Source organism: Myotis myotis, unplaced genomic scaffold (assembly GCF_014108235.1).
Source record: "Myotis myotis isolate mMyoMyo1 unplaced genomic scaffold, mMyoMyo1.p scaffold_m19_p_10, whole genome shotgun sequence".
In the NCBI taxonomy this organism is placed as follows: domain Eukaryota; kingdom Metazoa; phylum Chordata; class Mammalia; order Chiroptera; family Vespertilionidae; genus Myotis; species Myotis myotis.
In genome coordinates, this window is record NW_023416314.1 from 46,660,580 (window position 1) to 46,676,200 (window position 15,621).

The 15,621-nt window shown below is 44.5% G+C and overlaps 2 long non-coding RNA genes across 2 annotated transcripts; both read left to right on the forward strand.

Annotated features, from left to right (window-relative positions):
- The first annotated feature begins 297 nt into the window (after window positions 1-297).
- LOC118664811 lies at window positions 298-13,347 on the forward strand. The gene is made up of 3 exons (XR_004970412.1): window positions 298-1,085; window positions 2,006-2,527; window positions 12,415-13,347. It is a non-coding gene; the product is annotated as an uncharacterized LOC118664811 (long non-coding RNA).
- A 143-nt stretch (window positions 13,348-13,490) lies between these two features.
- LOC118663433 lies at window positions 13,491-14,574 on the forward strand. Its single transcript, XR_004970040.1, has 2 exons — window positions 13,491-14,146; window positions 14,220-14,574. It is a non-coding gene; the product is annotated as an uncharacterized LOC118663433 (long non-coding RNA).
- The last annotated feature ends 1,047 nt before the right edge of the window (window positions 14,575-15,621 follow it).

Here is a 15,621-nt window from a genome sequence, read left to right on the forward strand (position 1 = left end):
CCCAGCAAAGTTCTTCTGTCTCTAGAGAACGTTCTGTGAAGGTTCTGTGCCTCCTGGTTCTGTCTTCTGAGTTTTGTGTTGTTACATCTGTATTTATACCAGTTGATTCAAATCCTATCAATCTCTATTACAAAGGTTAGGGCGTTTCTTATCTCCATTCCAGGGAGTAAAGATTATGTAGCTTAAGCATGATTGTTCGTAGTTAAAGTGATTAATTACCCGCCTGGCACTTAGTTAAGAGGTATTATTCCCTCCCTAACTTCAGGGGAAAATCCCTACCTGGGGAAACAACCTTTCTCAGAGACCTTGGTTAAAACACATAGTGCCAAGAAGGTGAGCAAACATATTAAGAACAGTATGCCATATATGCCAGGTCCCTTGAAACAGCAAGCATGGACCGGCTCCCGGCATGCTCCAATTGCTATGTTGGCAAAGATGGGGAAGCCAAGCTTCCCACTGCTTAGAAAAGCCTGTGTAGGAGAAGAGAATGAATCAACACAGACTCAGCATTGAGAACAGAGGAGAGCATGATCTGACAGTGTATCAGTACCTGAAGCCAATCTTGGTTTTATGACTATATTCCTCTTTTTGGGCATAAGCTATGTTGAGGTGAGTTTCTAGTGCAATGTATTTCTCTGAACTGGCAGCCTTGAATTAAATATTCTAGATCTTATATGACTGAGAAATGTATGCCAAAGATCCCAGGATTCATGGTAAAATCCCTTGGTTGGGGCTTCTGCTGAGTCAAGATTCCCCAGCATCTCCTCCTGGCCCACCTCTCTGTCCTGGTTACATATGGTTATAGCATCCATTTTCTAGTGACTACTTTGTGCAAAGCACCACACACAGCTGTTCCGGAAAGAATTCTGCTGATAGACCTTGACCTCTGCAGAACAGGAGTAGGGACCACACAGTTCCATTAACAGCGAAAGAGATGTGGCCAGTGATTTGGACAATAATTACAATGTGCACTTTGTTTTCCTGTCTGCCTCATGCTATTGCTCTGTCAAAGGTGCTGTACTTAAAGAAGCTGGAGATAAAAACCAGTGAGGAGTCTTGGATTTTACAAATAAATTTGGAAAAAGGTGGTATTTCAAACTTCTTCATTCAGAGGGGTGGAGGGAATAATGAAGTTGGAGAAGGCAGAAAACCTAGTCCCACCATGTGCTTTCCAAATAGGTTCCTGGCTCCAACACTGAATGGACTGAAGTATAGGGTAGAGGTACACCCATGTTTCCTTTGTTGGTTGCATTCCTTGATTCATTTTTTCAATCAACATGTATTTTGAGGATCTACACCAGCCGTGGGCAAACTACGGCCCGTGGGCCGGATCCGGCCCGTTTGAAATGAATAAAACTATTGAAACAAAAGACCGTACCATTTTATGTAATGATGCTTACTTTGAATTAATATTAGTTCACACAAACACTCCATCCATGCTTTTGTTCCGGCCCTCCGGTCCAGTTTAAGAACCCATTGTGGCCCTCGAGTCAAAAAGTTTGCCCACCCCTGATCTACACTGTGCTAGGGTTTATTAGCTAGTGATAGGCAGTGAGATACAAATATCCCCTCTCCATTGCACACAGTTATGTGGAGGTATTAGAAACAACTAACTAGTTACAGTAAGTGCTCTTTTAGAGCACGCGTAACTCACTGTGGGGACCAAATAATAAGCAATCCAACGGGTAGAGGTAAATGTTGCTGTTCCTAGGAGAGGTGACACTTCATCAAGGACTTAACCAATGAATGAGAGTTTGCCAAACGAGTAAGGTAAAGTTTCCTAGGTAGAGGGATTAGCATGAACGAGGCACAGAGAAATAATAGTGGATGGGATATTAGGCTGGTGAGAGCATACATGTGTGTTAAAAGGGAGGAAGTGAGCTAGTTTTGTACAATGGTATTGGGAACCCAGCTTCACTTTGCCAGATTCATGTTTTCCATTTCTAAGGTTTCAATTCTGCGATAAACTGCTGAGAGATGTGAATTTTTGTTAATTCTTTTCCAGAGAGGAGTTGAAAATAATGATGAATGAACAAATGAAAGAAAAGCACATAAGATGTCCTAGGCCTTGTCAGTCAAGGAATATGAGTTGTAACAACTTAGGGAGGTGAGAAGAGCTATTACCACTACAGCTTTGGCCTCTTTCAAACTCCATCTTCTGTCAACTGTGGTTCAGGAAAGGATATGACACTCAGAAACTTTGGTACTTTCTGGAGCGTCCTCAGAGGACATCAAGTTTTAGCTTTACATGTGACCTTGCCTCTTCTCATAGAAAGCTTAATATCTGCAATAAAGCAGAATTTGTGTCTGAATGCTTACCCAGACTCTGCTCCAGACTCCATGACTCAGGTCAACCGCCAACCCAAAACGGGCAGCTGACCAAGGCCCAGCATTTCCTCCCGAAACCATCTGTATAAGAAGAAACCACAGTTGAGCAACTCAGGACTTAAAGGGCAAGATTATGTTCACCAACTTGCTGAATGAAAAGAATGATTGGAATATTTTAATGCATCTTAAATTTGTAATAGTAAGTACTGTTCAAGTTTCCTTTTCTATCCAGGGGAGAGGTGGTATCTGCTGGTCTTAATATAGATTCTACTATTTCACACAGGGTATATAATGTCTTAGTGAAGAGAAAGGAGAGCTCAGGTTATAGAACAGAGTTCAGTTTTGGATGTGGTGGGTTTAAGGTCTCTGAGGGGCACGCTGGTGGCAACATCCAATGGGTTATCAGCTATACATCAATGCCCAAGATTCAGATTTGTGCACCATCGTCATTTGAGTAGTTACTGAAACCTTAAGTTGTGAGAGATAATCTGAGAAAAATTTGTAAATAGAGAAATAAACCCAGAGCAGAAACCTGGGAACAATACTATTTATGGGGTTGATGAGGGAAAATGAATTATTGAGGAAGATGGAGAAAGAGCATCCAAGGAGATGGAAGAGAATGAGAGGTGTCTGTCTTGGTAGCCCTAGGAGAAGAGAATTTCAAGAATGAGGAAGTGGTCAATATAGAGAAGAGGACGAATAAGATAAGGACTGAAGTGTCCCTGTAGTTTAGCAACATGAAACTCTCTGGTGACATTGGAAAGAGCAGCTTCAATGGTGTAGAAGAGAGAAAATCCAGATGTCAGGGGATTGAAACTGGAGACCCTGGCACCAGTCCACATTGTTGTTATCTGTTTTCCCTTCTTCCTGTCTTTTATTCAGTGACTATCAAGTACTTACCATGTGATAGGCACTGTTCTGAGCCCATCAGTGAACAAAACATACCACAACCCCTGCCCTCAGAGACTTACAGTCTAATGGGGAGATACAGATAATACACAAAATAAACAAGTAAAATGCATATATCTCTTTAGGTAAAGTGGAAAATCCAAAGCTTGGAGTTGTTGTGTCTTTGACTCTGAGAAAGTTGTTTTGGCTTTTGAGTAAAGACCTGAAGGAAGTGAGGCACAGACCACACGGATAAGGGGAGAAGCATTCCTGGCCGAGGAAACAAGTCCACAGGCCTGTGGGCAGGAGCCTGGCGTGTTTGAGGAGCAGCAAGGAGGCCAGGGTGACAGAGAGGAGTGAAGGAAGGGGAGAGTAGTAGGAGAAAAGGTCAGAGAGGTGATGGGGCCTTTAGGGCATGGTGAGTTTTTACAGCTAATGGATGGGGAGACAAGGGTAGAAGACTTTAGTAGAGAACGTAAGTGACCTGACAGCTTTTAAGGGAAAGAGAGGGGTCAAGGATGACTCCAAGTTTTTGGGCTGAACAAACAAAAGACTTGCTATGAACTGAGATGAAGTCTGTTAGAGAAACTACTTTGTGGGGGTAGGGGGTGTTTTGGGGAGGAGGGCTGGAGAACAGGTGGGCAGTATTGGACATAAAAAAAGTATGACATCCATTTTGAGAGGTCAATAGACAGACTGATATTTGAGTCTGGAGTTCGGGGCAGAGGTTCTGTTAGGGATCTGTTTGAGAATCATTAGGATAGTGATGATATTCAAAGCCACAAAACTGGATAAGCCCACTCAAGGCTTCTTTTTGCTTTTACTTTGAAGACACTTTTCCTGAACTGGAGCAGTGCTTTAATTCATATCATTAGATCCTTTATTTAGAAAAGGACCGAGTGTGCCTGGTTGGTGTGGCTCAGTGGTTGAGCATTGACCTATGAACCAGGAGATCACAGGTTGATTCCCTGTCAGGGCACATGCCCAAGTTGTGGGCTGGATACCCAGAGGGGTGTGCAGGAGGCAGCCGGTAGATGATTCTCTCTCACCATTGATGTTTCTGTCTCTCTCTCCCTCTCCCTTCCTCTCTCTGAAATCAATAAAAACATATTTAAAAAGAAAAGGACCGAGTGTGCTGAAAATGAAGTGCAGCATTTCATGCCGGCTTGACTCCAGCTCTGAGAAGAGGATGGGGTGAAGCAATCTTGTTGCAATGTCACCTTCCATTGAGGCTAAAGTTTTGTTAGTTTAGTGAAGAAAAAATAACAGATATTTGATTATATCACTTTAGCTCAATAAATTCATCATTGTCCTCCTATGTATATAAAGTAAATAAATGGTTAAATATTCAAAGTACTACTTCACGCCTAATTTAAAAAAATTCAATGGCATTCTACTGGGGTCATTAGTAGAATCTTCTATTAAACAAAAAGTTTAATAAAGTTTTGATCTATTTAAACAAGCAGCTGTAACTTATACATTTGAGGTACTTTCTGCTTGTATTTAGTGCAAACATTTTTCTCAAACCTTTTTTGCCTTTTAAAACTCCTGTCCAGTTTTTATATTTTTGAATTTTAGTCTTCCTTTGAAGTTTCTTCTGTTGTTTCAAAGCTGACATTTAGCCATAAATATAAAACTGTTTATCCTACTTATATAGTGTTTCTACGACTGTTTTAAAAAATAATTAGTATTTTAATCCACTTTGAATTTATTTTGAAGTATAATACAGAATTTACTTTTATCCTCCAAAATTTCTTTCATTTACCTGAGTGTGCTATACTGAGTAATCCTCCCCCACTGCTGTGTTTGGGATGCTACTTTACTGTGTGTCTCATCAGGATTATATGTACACGAATGTTTGCTCAGTCTTGTTCCTTTCAGTTGATCTCACCTTCTATTTTTGGCTCTGGTGTCAGCCCAGCCCAGCAGAACCAACGGAACATTTTGCCCCCTGCAGGCAGGCCGCCCCTGTCCCCCAGAACCTGGAAGTGTGGGCAGATCCCCAGGGGCGCTCACCTCCGAACGCGGGTGAATGTGTCGTACTGTCCCCACGGGAGGATTTCGGGCGCCTTTGGCCGGCCTCCTTCTGTCCAGGTCTCCTGGGGCCTCGAGCTTCTCCAATCCCATGTCTCCTGTAACCAGTAGAGCCGGGCCTGTACCCAGCTGTGGGGTGTGGACTGTTCCCTGTGGGCTCTCCCCTCGGGCATTTCCACTTTCCTGTCCCCTAGGCTGGCGGCCGAGGGGTTTGACACTCTGCGTGGATTTCCGAGACGTTGCGCCTGGAAAGGGCGCTGGACTTCCAGCTCAGAACTGCTTGCGGGGCCCGCATATTTCCCTCCACTTCCGCAGCTGTCCTCCATCCTGCCCAGCAGTGCTGACGGCACCCACTGGGGGAAGTGTTGGAGCAAACACGGTTCAAACATGAAAAATAACAGATGTACACATACCCACTGTGTGTGCCAGAGACTATTGTCAAATGAGCCAGGCACTGAGCCTGCCTGGAGCGCCTAGAACCAACCCGGTTCGGTTGCCAAAGTCGAAATCAGTTCTGAGCATCTCGGAGATGAGTGGAGAGCCAGGGGGTATGGTCCTGGGAAGATCAGTGATGGGGAATGGAGGATGGGTTGGGCTTTGCGCCCGCCCCTCCACTCTCTCTATCTCCCCATTAAGCTGCGAGCCGCCCTGCGGAGGGTGAGGGACCGCATAGCCTGGGCCCCGTGTTGTCCAACCCGAGGCCGATGCGGTCCAACCCGAGGCCGATGCGTGCGGGCAGCGGAGCCTCAAGCGCTGCGGCCGCCACCGCGCACTGCGCGCCCCTCGTGCCCGAAGGCGGTGCGCTCCCCAGGTCAGGGCTAAGCTCCCCCGCGCGCCCGAGCGAGGGAGCTCGAGGGCAGGACATTCTGCGGGTTGCGGTGGCGGGTGACAGTCGCCCACGCCCCCCCCTTGCGCCCCCCCCCCCCCCCCCGGCCCTGGGGACACCATCCAAAGACGCTCACCCGGAGCGACCCCAATGACTGTATGTCGCGCCCAGCTCAGACTGTAACTCTTTGGACACGCGCTGACAATCTACGTCCGGAAAACCCGGTCATAAATGGAGAATAAAACTTTAAACACATGTGCATCAGCCAGTGGTGGCAGTATTTCCGTGACAACTCTCCCCGCCCCTCCGCCTGAAAAGCCGGGGTCCTCCCAGAGCCCTGCGCCCTGCAGAGCCCGGGCCCTGGGGCAGAGGAACGGCAGGCTGGACCCACTCTCTTGGAAGAGACGCTGGGAGATAGGCTTGCTGCAGGGACAGGGGACCCCTGCGATAGGAGACCCCTCTTAATACGCTCCTGAACCTGCACAGGCGTTTACTTTTTCTCTGGAGGACATGCATAACAACACCAAGAAGTCTCTGACTTCCGTATTTCTTTTGAGTGAATTTATATCTATCACAATCCAATCAACAGATTTGGAACAATAACGTACACATTGTATGCATCTTATGTAAGACATTGTATTTATTGAAGCCCAGCAAGATTCCTAAAGGGGGGCGGGGGAGAGGTACAGGGACAAGGAGGTGGGTCTAGAACTCAGGGGCTCCGTGGAAACCCTGAAATTGTCTCAAAAATGTGGGTCCATGTGCATTTTTCTGGGAAGAAGTTCCATAGCTTGTATGATGACTGAAGAGTTTATAACAGTTTGGTGAAGAAATGCTGGCCTGTCCATCAATGCTCAGTGGTTTATGGTTTCAGAACCCTTTGCACCAACCCTGAGGCTCCACTGAGGAGCCTGAGGCCCAGGAATCTGGACCCCGTGGAAGAGCTTGGTTATCCTGTGAGTGTCACTATAGCCCGGACTTGACTCTCCCTCCTTACAGACTCCCTCCCCGTCCAGCCCCCCCTCACAAAAACTCCATGGCATGGTGGGTTTCGTTTTAAAACCAAATTAGGCTCAAGTAGATTTACTTCTGCATTTCTCTGAGCTTAAATAGAAACAGATCTCTGGTGGTTTCCCCTCCCCCAAGTTAGTCATGCAAACGCTCTATGCTTCACTTACCACTCAGAAGTGCATGGGCCTGGCCCAGGACCCCTCTGCCTCCCATGGGAGTCTCTGGGGGAACTTGGGTGCTGACTTCACAGGGCTGGGATTTTCCTCAGCCAATGTGCCCAGGGAGCTAAAACATGTTCCTTTTATGGAAAAAACAATACAGGACTTTTTTTTTTTTTTTTTTAATTGTGAAGAGAAAAAGATTACAAAACCACCTATAAGCCCACTAATAGGCCTAACACAGTTACAAATTTTGTTTTAATATCAACTGTCCTTTGGTAGGTAATCACATTTTGCAAAATATAATCACATTTTGCATTGCTGTGATTATAGCGGTACAGTAATTTTATATTAAGAACTGTTCTGCCCTAGCCAGTTTTGCTCAGTGGATAGAGAGTCGGCCTGTGGACTGAAGGGTCCTGGGTTCGATTCTGGTCAAGGGCACATGCCCAGGTTGCGGGCTCAATCCCTAGTAGGGGCCATGCAGGAGGCAGCCAATCAATGATTCCCTGTCATCACTGATGTTTCTAACTCTCCCTTCCTTTCTGAAATAAAAAAAAAATAAAAAAAATAAAAAGAACTGTTCTGTTTTACAATCTACTTTTCTTTACCATACCATAAATATTTTGCTGTATTCATAATTAATGTTTAATGAATGCATACTTTTCCACCCTACAGGCACACTTAATCATTTCCCTTTGTTGTACATTTGCAGGAGTTTCAGGGTATTGGTGTGTGTGTGTGTGTGTGTGTGTGTGTGTGTGTGTGTGTGTGATATTGCCATGAATATTGTGTTCAGAGAGTTCATGCTGAGGTCTCTTTTCTCTGGCCAATTTCTGTTGTCATGATAAACCTTTAAGCTCCAGAAAAGCCATGTTTCATTCACTCATTCATTCATCCATCCAGTACATATTTAATGACTGTCTACTACATGACAGTCTAAGCACTGAGAAGACAGATGTGAAGAAAACAAACTCTCTGCTGCTATGGAGCTTGTATTCTGGTTAGGGAAGACAGACAACAAACAGGCAATGATAAGTCAACAGAGAGAAATGAAGCAAGATGAGGGAGATTGAGTGTATTCCTTTTTTCCCCCTTTCACGCTTCCCCACTCATTTCACTCCTGTCACACTGGCCTCCTTTGACATGCAGAGCATACTCCTGCCTCAGGACCTTTGCACTTGTGCTCCTCTGCCTAGAAAGTCTTTCCCAGAGCAAAAATGTTGCTTCTTCACTTTCTTCATGTTTCTGCTTAAATGTCACATCAAAAAGGTGTTCCCTGCCTGGCCAGCGTGGCTCAGTGGTTGAGCATCTACCTATGAACCAGGAGATCACGGTTCCATTCCCGGTCTGGGCATATGCCTGGGTTGTGGGCTCAATCCCCAGTAGGGGGCATGCAGGAGGCAGCCAATCAATGATTCTCTCTTATCATTGATGTTTCTCTCTCTCTCTCTCTCTCTCTCTCTCTCTCTCTCTCTCTCTCTCTCTCTCTCTCCCTTTCTCCCTGAAATCAATAAAAATACATTTTTAATAAATTGGTGGTGAATGGGGGCTGGGCAACAAAATCAGTCAGTTTCAAGGAGATCCTGCAATTGAGTACTCAGTTTTTGGACTTAGACTTTCAGCAAGTGAGACTTATTTTTAAAAAAGGAATATAGAGGCCGAAAACACAGACATGCAAATAAGCCAGCGAGTGGCTTGGTTTTGGCCTCCGTGCCTCTCTCCAGGCCTGTGAACTCCACTAGGGCAAGCCTGTGGTTACTGTCTGATTTCCAGATAGGACATAGTGCCTCCAGCTCCCAGCACAGAGTGGCCAGTCCATCAGTGAATATGAACCATGGCAACAATCTCTTGTTGGTCTCTCTGACTCTAGTTTTACGTGTGTTGCTAATTAAATTCAGCAAAGATTACTGGTGCACCTACTATAGGCCAGTATGTGCTGATTTTGTCTTCAGCCAGAAGTCTTCAAACTTTTTAGCTTCTGTATTCCCCAAATCAGTTTTAGAATTTGTATTATACTCTATAATAATAAAAGCGTAATATGCTAATTAGACTGGATGACCTTCTGGACAAAACCGCGGAGGCGGGGAGCCAAGCCAGAGCTGGCCGAGGCAGCAGCAGTGGGGTTGAGCCCTTGCACGAATTTCATGCATCAGGCCTCTTTCGAAGGTCCGGTTGGTGTGGCTCAGTGCTTGAGCATCAACCTATGGACCAGGAGATCAAGGTTCGATTCCCCATCAGGGCACATGTCCAGGTTTCGAGCTTGATTTCAAGTAGAGGCATGCATGCAGAAGGCAGCCGATTAATGATTCTCTCTCATCATTGATGTTTCTATCTCTCTCTCTCCCTCTCCCTTCCGCTCTGAAATAAATAAAAGTATATTAAAAATAATTTCAAAGGGTGTAATTTCTGGATTATTAATATATTATCATTTAAATCCTTTGTAACATTTTAATTTATTTATTTTTTATATATATTTTATTGATTTTTTACAGAGAAGAAGGGAGAGGGATAGAGAGTTAGAAACATCGATGAGAGAGAAGCATCGATCAGCTGCCTCCTGCACATCTCCCACTGGGGATGTGCCCGCAACCCAGGCATGTGCCCTTGACCGGAATCGAACCTGGGACCTTTCAGTCCGCAAGCTGACGCTCTATCCACTGAGCCAAACCGGTTTCAGCAAGGGCCATATTTTTATTCTTGGAAAGTCTGTTAGTGATTATGTTATTAGTCTTTTCTGTAATAAGAAAATACATATATATGAATTGAAATAAAAACTATCTCCTTTGATCATTAGATTATAGATGTTAAATTTCTTCTGGACTGAATTAGAATTTTTATAATCATTAGTAGTACATATTTGATCAAAACAATAGAAATGTTTTTATCAATTATGATAAATAATTATTAAACATGAAAAAATTTTCAATGAAAATGTCTCTCTTAATGAGGTGGATAGGTCTTGTGGACCCTGAGAAAGAAGAAACCTACTGAGAAGGACTTCCAGTGGCTTAACTGGGTTTACATTTAAAGAAACAGCCTATGCCCCAGCTGGTTTGGCTTGGTGGATAGATCGTTGGCTTGTGGACTGAAGGGTCCCAGGTTCGATTTCAGTCAAGGGCACATGCCTGGGTTGCGAGCTCGATCCCCAGTGGGGGGCGGGCAGGAGGCAGCCGATCAATGATTCTCTCTCATCATTGATATTTCTAGCTCTCTCTCCCTCTTCCTTCCTCTCTGAAATCAATAAAGAAACAGCCTAGTGCAGTGGCTCTCAACCTGTGGGTCGCGACCCCTTTGGGGGTCGAACGACCCTTTCACAGGGGTCGCCTAAGACCATCGGAAAACACATATATAATTACATATTGTTTTTGTGATTAGTCACTCTGCTTTAATTATGTTCAATTTGTAACAATGAAAATACATCCTGCATATCAGATATTTACATTACGATTCATAACAGTAGCAAAATTACAGTTATGAAGTAGCAACGAAAATAATTTTATGGTTGGGGGTCACCACAACATGAGGAACTGTATGAAAGGGTCGCGGCATTAGGAAGGTTGAGAACCACTGGCCTAGTGCCCCCTATTTCTACATAGGGGCCTCTCACACAAACTGCAGCCTGCACTAAACCACCCCCCTGCACTGTGTTCCTTCCATTTAAGCCAGTGCTTATAGAGGAGTTCCTAGAATCCTATTTCAACCAATAGGACTGAGGCTTTCCCCATCCAACTGGAGCTATATTCCCATCAGTATCTTCACCAACCAATCAGAGAGCCTCCGTTCTGACCAATCAGGACAGTACCTTTTGGATCACTCAAACTTCAAGGATTTGGAGTCCTCATTTGCATGGGAATGGACCAATCGGGGACCAAAGATGGGGACTTCTGTCTACTAAGCCAGTTCCCCTCTGGCTCAGAGAGTGCACTTTCCTTTCACCAAAAACTGAAGAGTGTGTTTTGCTTCCCAGGTCGCAGCTAAAACATCTCTAGGAACCAAGCTGCCTAGCCAAACAGGGGACCCAGGGCCTCTTCACAGCCGTGCTGCTTTATAATTGAGCTATAACATTACTGAGTTACTGTACAGCCATACTGTTTTCATGGCCGTGTTGTTTTACAATGGAGCTGTTTTGCACTGATACAGTTTCCTTCTTCGTCACACCCCAAGTTGGGGATTCCTGTTGGCGTTGAATTGGCACCAATGACCATCAACTGATAGCCTGTGTTTTTATTACTCCATGTGGTTAAATATTACTTTGTTCAAATAAATGAGAATGGAAGGAGTTCTGTGATTATAGACTTTCTCAATTACTTGAGCCCCTTCTGAGTGATATCCAAAAATCACACAGCAATCTATTATCAAAATTTATTTTTAATAATCTGTTGGCTGACAACTCAATTTTCTCTTTTGTTGAAAGCAAAGGAATTAGAAACCAACTGACTTTCAAAAGGATTTGTTACTCAGACTCACTCCCTTTTCAGTTTCTGGGAAGCATACCAAGAAAGGCTTTAGCAAGACTTAACAAATTAATGTTACTTATATCTTTTATTCCTTCATATAGAGGCACCTTATTTAACCAAATATACTCAGAAAAAATTTGGAACATAAAATAATAACTTTAGTATGCCTTGCTAATATAATTATTTAATGAAATGCTTTTATCTTAGTAAAGGACTATGTATAACTTCTCAAACTTTGGAGCTGCAGATTTGACTCATCCCATCTAAACCAGTGTATTATCAAATTAATTTTCCAATCAGGTTTCATTTTTTGATTTTGATAAATATATTGTGCCTGGCCAGTATTGCTCAGTGGTTGAGTGTCGACCTATGAACAAGATTATACCAGTAGTTTAATTCCTGGTCAAGGGCACATGCCTGGGTTGCGGGCTTGATCCCCAGTAGGGGGCGTGCAGGAGACAGCTGGTCAATGATCCTTTTTCATCATTGATGTTTCTCTCTCTCCCTCTCCCTCCCTCTCTTTGAAATCAATAAAAATAAATAAATATATTGTGTTTCCCGGCAACAAACATATCTCGTCTGAATTCTAGTTCTAAACTGAATGGCTAGAGGAGGCAGAGAGCCTTGCCCTGGGTTTACACCTGGATCGTATAAGGTGCTGCCCCTCTTGGGATTTCCTTCTGAACGTCTCTTTGCTTTGCTCCTACAGGATTCTGTTCCTGAAGCAACACATTATTTCACAGCATCTGGAGATGGAGGAAGGACTACAGCTTGTCGTTATTCCTTGGCCCCGCTCTATCATATGTCTACACGGGAACATCTCAGCAGGTGCCATCTGTCCCTGTTTCCAATGTGATGCACACACTTAACAGCAATATTGCACAAGACAGGGACAGACCGGAGCCGATTCAGGTGTCTTTTTAAAGAGATGAATTCCTATGCCCTGGGTCAATGTGTAATATAAAATTCAGGACGGGTGAGAGAGGGATCTTTCTTTTGTAAAGAGAAGGGGGATTGTGAAAAGGATGGTGGGAAATAACAGCAGGCATAGTGGTAACCCTGATTCCAGCCTTAGATCCATTTTAGGCAAAAGTACCTCTGGAAGTCAAGGATCCCCTTTAAATGGATCCCTTCAAACTGTCCATGCCTGCACACCCCGCGAAGCCCCAGCTTAAAGACCACTATCTTAAGTCACCCTTCTGATCACCACCTTGCTGGTTAGAAGCAACATGACAAGGAACAGAGGCAGTTTTAAGAGGGTGATTGAGGTTCCTGGCTGACAGCCATCAAGGAAATGAGGACCTGAGCCCTGTAACCACAAGGAGCTGAATTCTGCTAACAACCTGAGTCAGCTTGGAAAAAGATTTATCTGTAGAATCTCTAGGAAGGAATGCAGTCCCATCAGCACAGGATTTCTGCCTCTCTGGGCCTCTGCACAGAGGACTCCATTGAGCCATGCCATTACCTGGATTTCTGACCTGCAGAATGATGAGATAACCAGTGGGCGTGTTTTTTTAAGGCACTTAGTTTGTGGTAATTTGCTATGGCAACAATAGAAAATAAGTACAGCACTCTACAATTATTTGACCTTATTTTCTTTCATTTTTTTTTAAAAATATATTTTATTGATTTTTTTACAGAGAGGAAGGGAGAGAGACAGAGAGTTAGAAACATCGATGAGAGAGAAACATCGATCAGCTGCTTCCTGCACATCTCCCACTGGGGATATGCCCGCAACCCAGGTACATGCCCTTGACCGGAATCGAACCTGGGACCCTTCAGTCCGCAGGCCGACGCTCTATCCACTGAGCCAAACCGGTTTCGGCTTTTCTTTCATTTTTAATTAAGACTCTAGCCTGCCATTATAATTGTTCCCTTATAAGTATCCTCGGCCATCTTGTTCTTTCCCTTTTATTGCAGTGTTGCTCAGACTTGACTGGGCATAGCTAGCACCAGACCCACAGGAAGGGCTTGTTAAAACACAGTTTTTGGCGTGGCTCAGTGGCTGAGCATCGACCTATGAACCAGGAGTTTGTGGTTCAATTCCCAGTGTGGGGCGTGCAGGAGGCAGCCGATCAATGATTCTCTTTCGTAATGTTTCTATCTTGGTTACCCTCTCTGAAATCAATACAAATATTTTTTAAAAACCCCCACACAGTGTTCTGGCCCCACTTGCAGAGTGTCTGACTCAGGAGGGCTGTGATGAGGCCTGAGCACTGGCATGTCTTCCCAGTTTTCAATGATTCTGTTGCTGCTGGTCTGGAGACCCCACACGGAGAACCATTGCTTTGCTCCAGCTACTGTGACTGCATGCGACTCTGTCTTTTCTGCACCTACAACCAAGCAGCTGGATGCTGTTCAAGAAAAATTACCGACTGGGCTGCCTGCTTCCATTTACATGGGCCTCAATAGCTGCCTAGCGGTCCTCTCACATTTCCCTAGTAAGCGCTCTATCTTTCTCTACAATCTGCCTTTTCTCTCTCCACAAACCTCCAATACCTATTCTCTCCTCAGCAGATAACCTCGTCTCCCACCCGTCGGTGAGGAACTAGAAGCCAGGAGAAGGGAACGGCCTCATAGTCCCACTGACGAGGCTCTGACTCTGCTGGGAGCTGCTCCTGCCTCCTGTCCAGTGGAAGGATAGATCTCTGCCCATCTCCAGCAGCCTCTCCTCCCATGGTCTGCATCCTGCTCTCTCCTCTCCAAGAGCTCTACTTCTTTAACCCCTCCTTTCCCCCATGCTATTGATTGTGTCAATCTGGATTATTACTTGTATCCCCATTTGTAACCCGCCCTTGACCCTATATTCTCATCCAGCCACCATCCCATTTCTTTGCTCCCATTCACAGTAAAAATTATTGAAAAAGTTGTTGATTTCCCATTCATTATTTTTATTTTTTTTATTGACTGATTTCAGAGATGAGAGAGAGAGAGAGAGAGCGAGGGAGAGAAAGAAAGAAACACGAATTTGTTGTTCCACTCATCATTGGTTGCTTCTTGTATGGGGATGGAACCAGCAGCCTTTGAGTATCAGGACGATGCTCTATCGAACTGAGGGAGCCAGCCAGAGCCCCCTTCACTCTTTTAAGATATGTGTGTGGGGTGTATTTATTTATTGAATAAATGCTACATTGGATACTTGATATTTGCTGAGCATTGTTCTGTGGCCCTCGTTCTCAAGAGTTTGTGGACAAATTCCTAAATATGGTACTGAGAAGTACTGTGCAGAAAACAGAGGGATGTGGAGGTTTTCATGATTCATAAATTTAAGAAATACATATTGGGCACCCACAAGGCACCCAGAACAGAATCCATCCATGAAGAAAGTAGATAAAGGTTCCTGCTCACATGGAGTTTACATTTTAGTGGCAGAATATAGAAAATAAGCCAAGACAACAAAAAGATAAATATATATACTAAATAGTGATACATGATTGCCGGGGTCCAGCCCCAGCGGTCCAGCGGTTCCCAAAGGTGTGGACGGAGTCGGCGAAGAATGTGTTACATGGAGACAGCGTTCAGAACTCTCTAGCTCTCTTTAGTCTCCGTGGATCTTCCTGCGCCTGGCTGAGACCACAAAGAAAAGATCCCGAGGCAAGCTGAGCCTTTATTTTATAGTCAGAGGTAAACAAGGTAATGGTTACCATAGTTACACAGTTCTTGTGAGTTTCACTTGTTTTGACCATAGTTACACTTCCTGCACTTCCTCAGCCCATTAGCTTCCCAGGTAAGATCTAGGGAGTGTTATAAGGTCAAGCCTAATTGTGCTAAGAGGACTGTGCCCTCTAAGCTGGGACTTGTTTGTGACTTTGCCAACAGTTCAGTCCGAGGCTTAACCCTCTATCGGTTCCCCACACATGATACAAAGAAAAACCAAAAAAACCCCAACAAACAAATCGAGAGAGTTAGGGAGCGT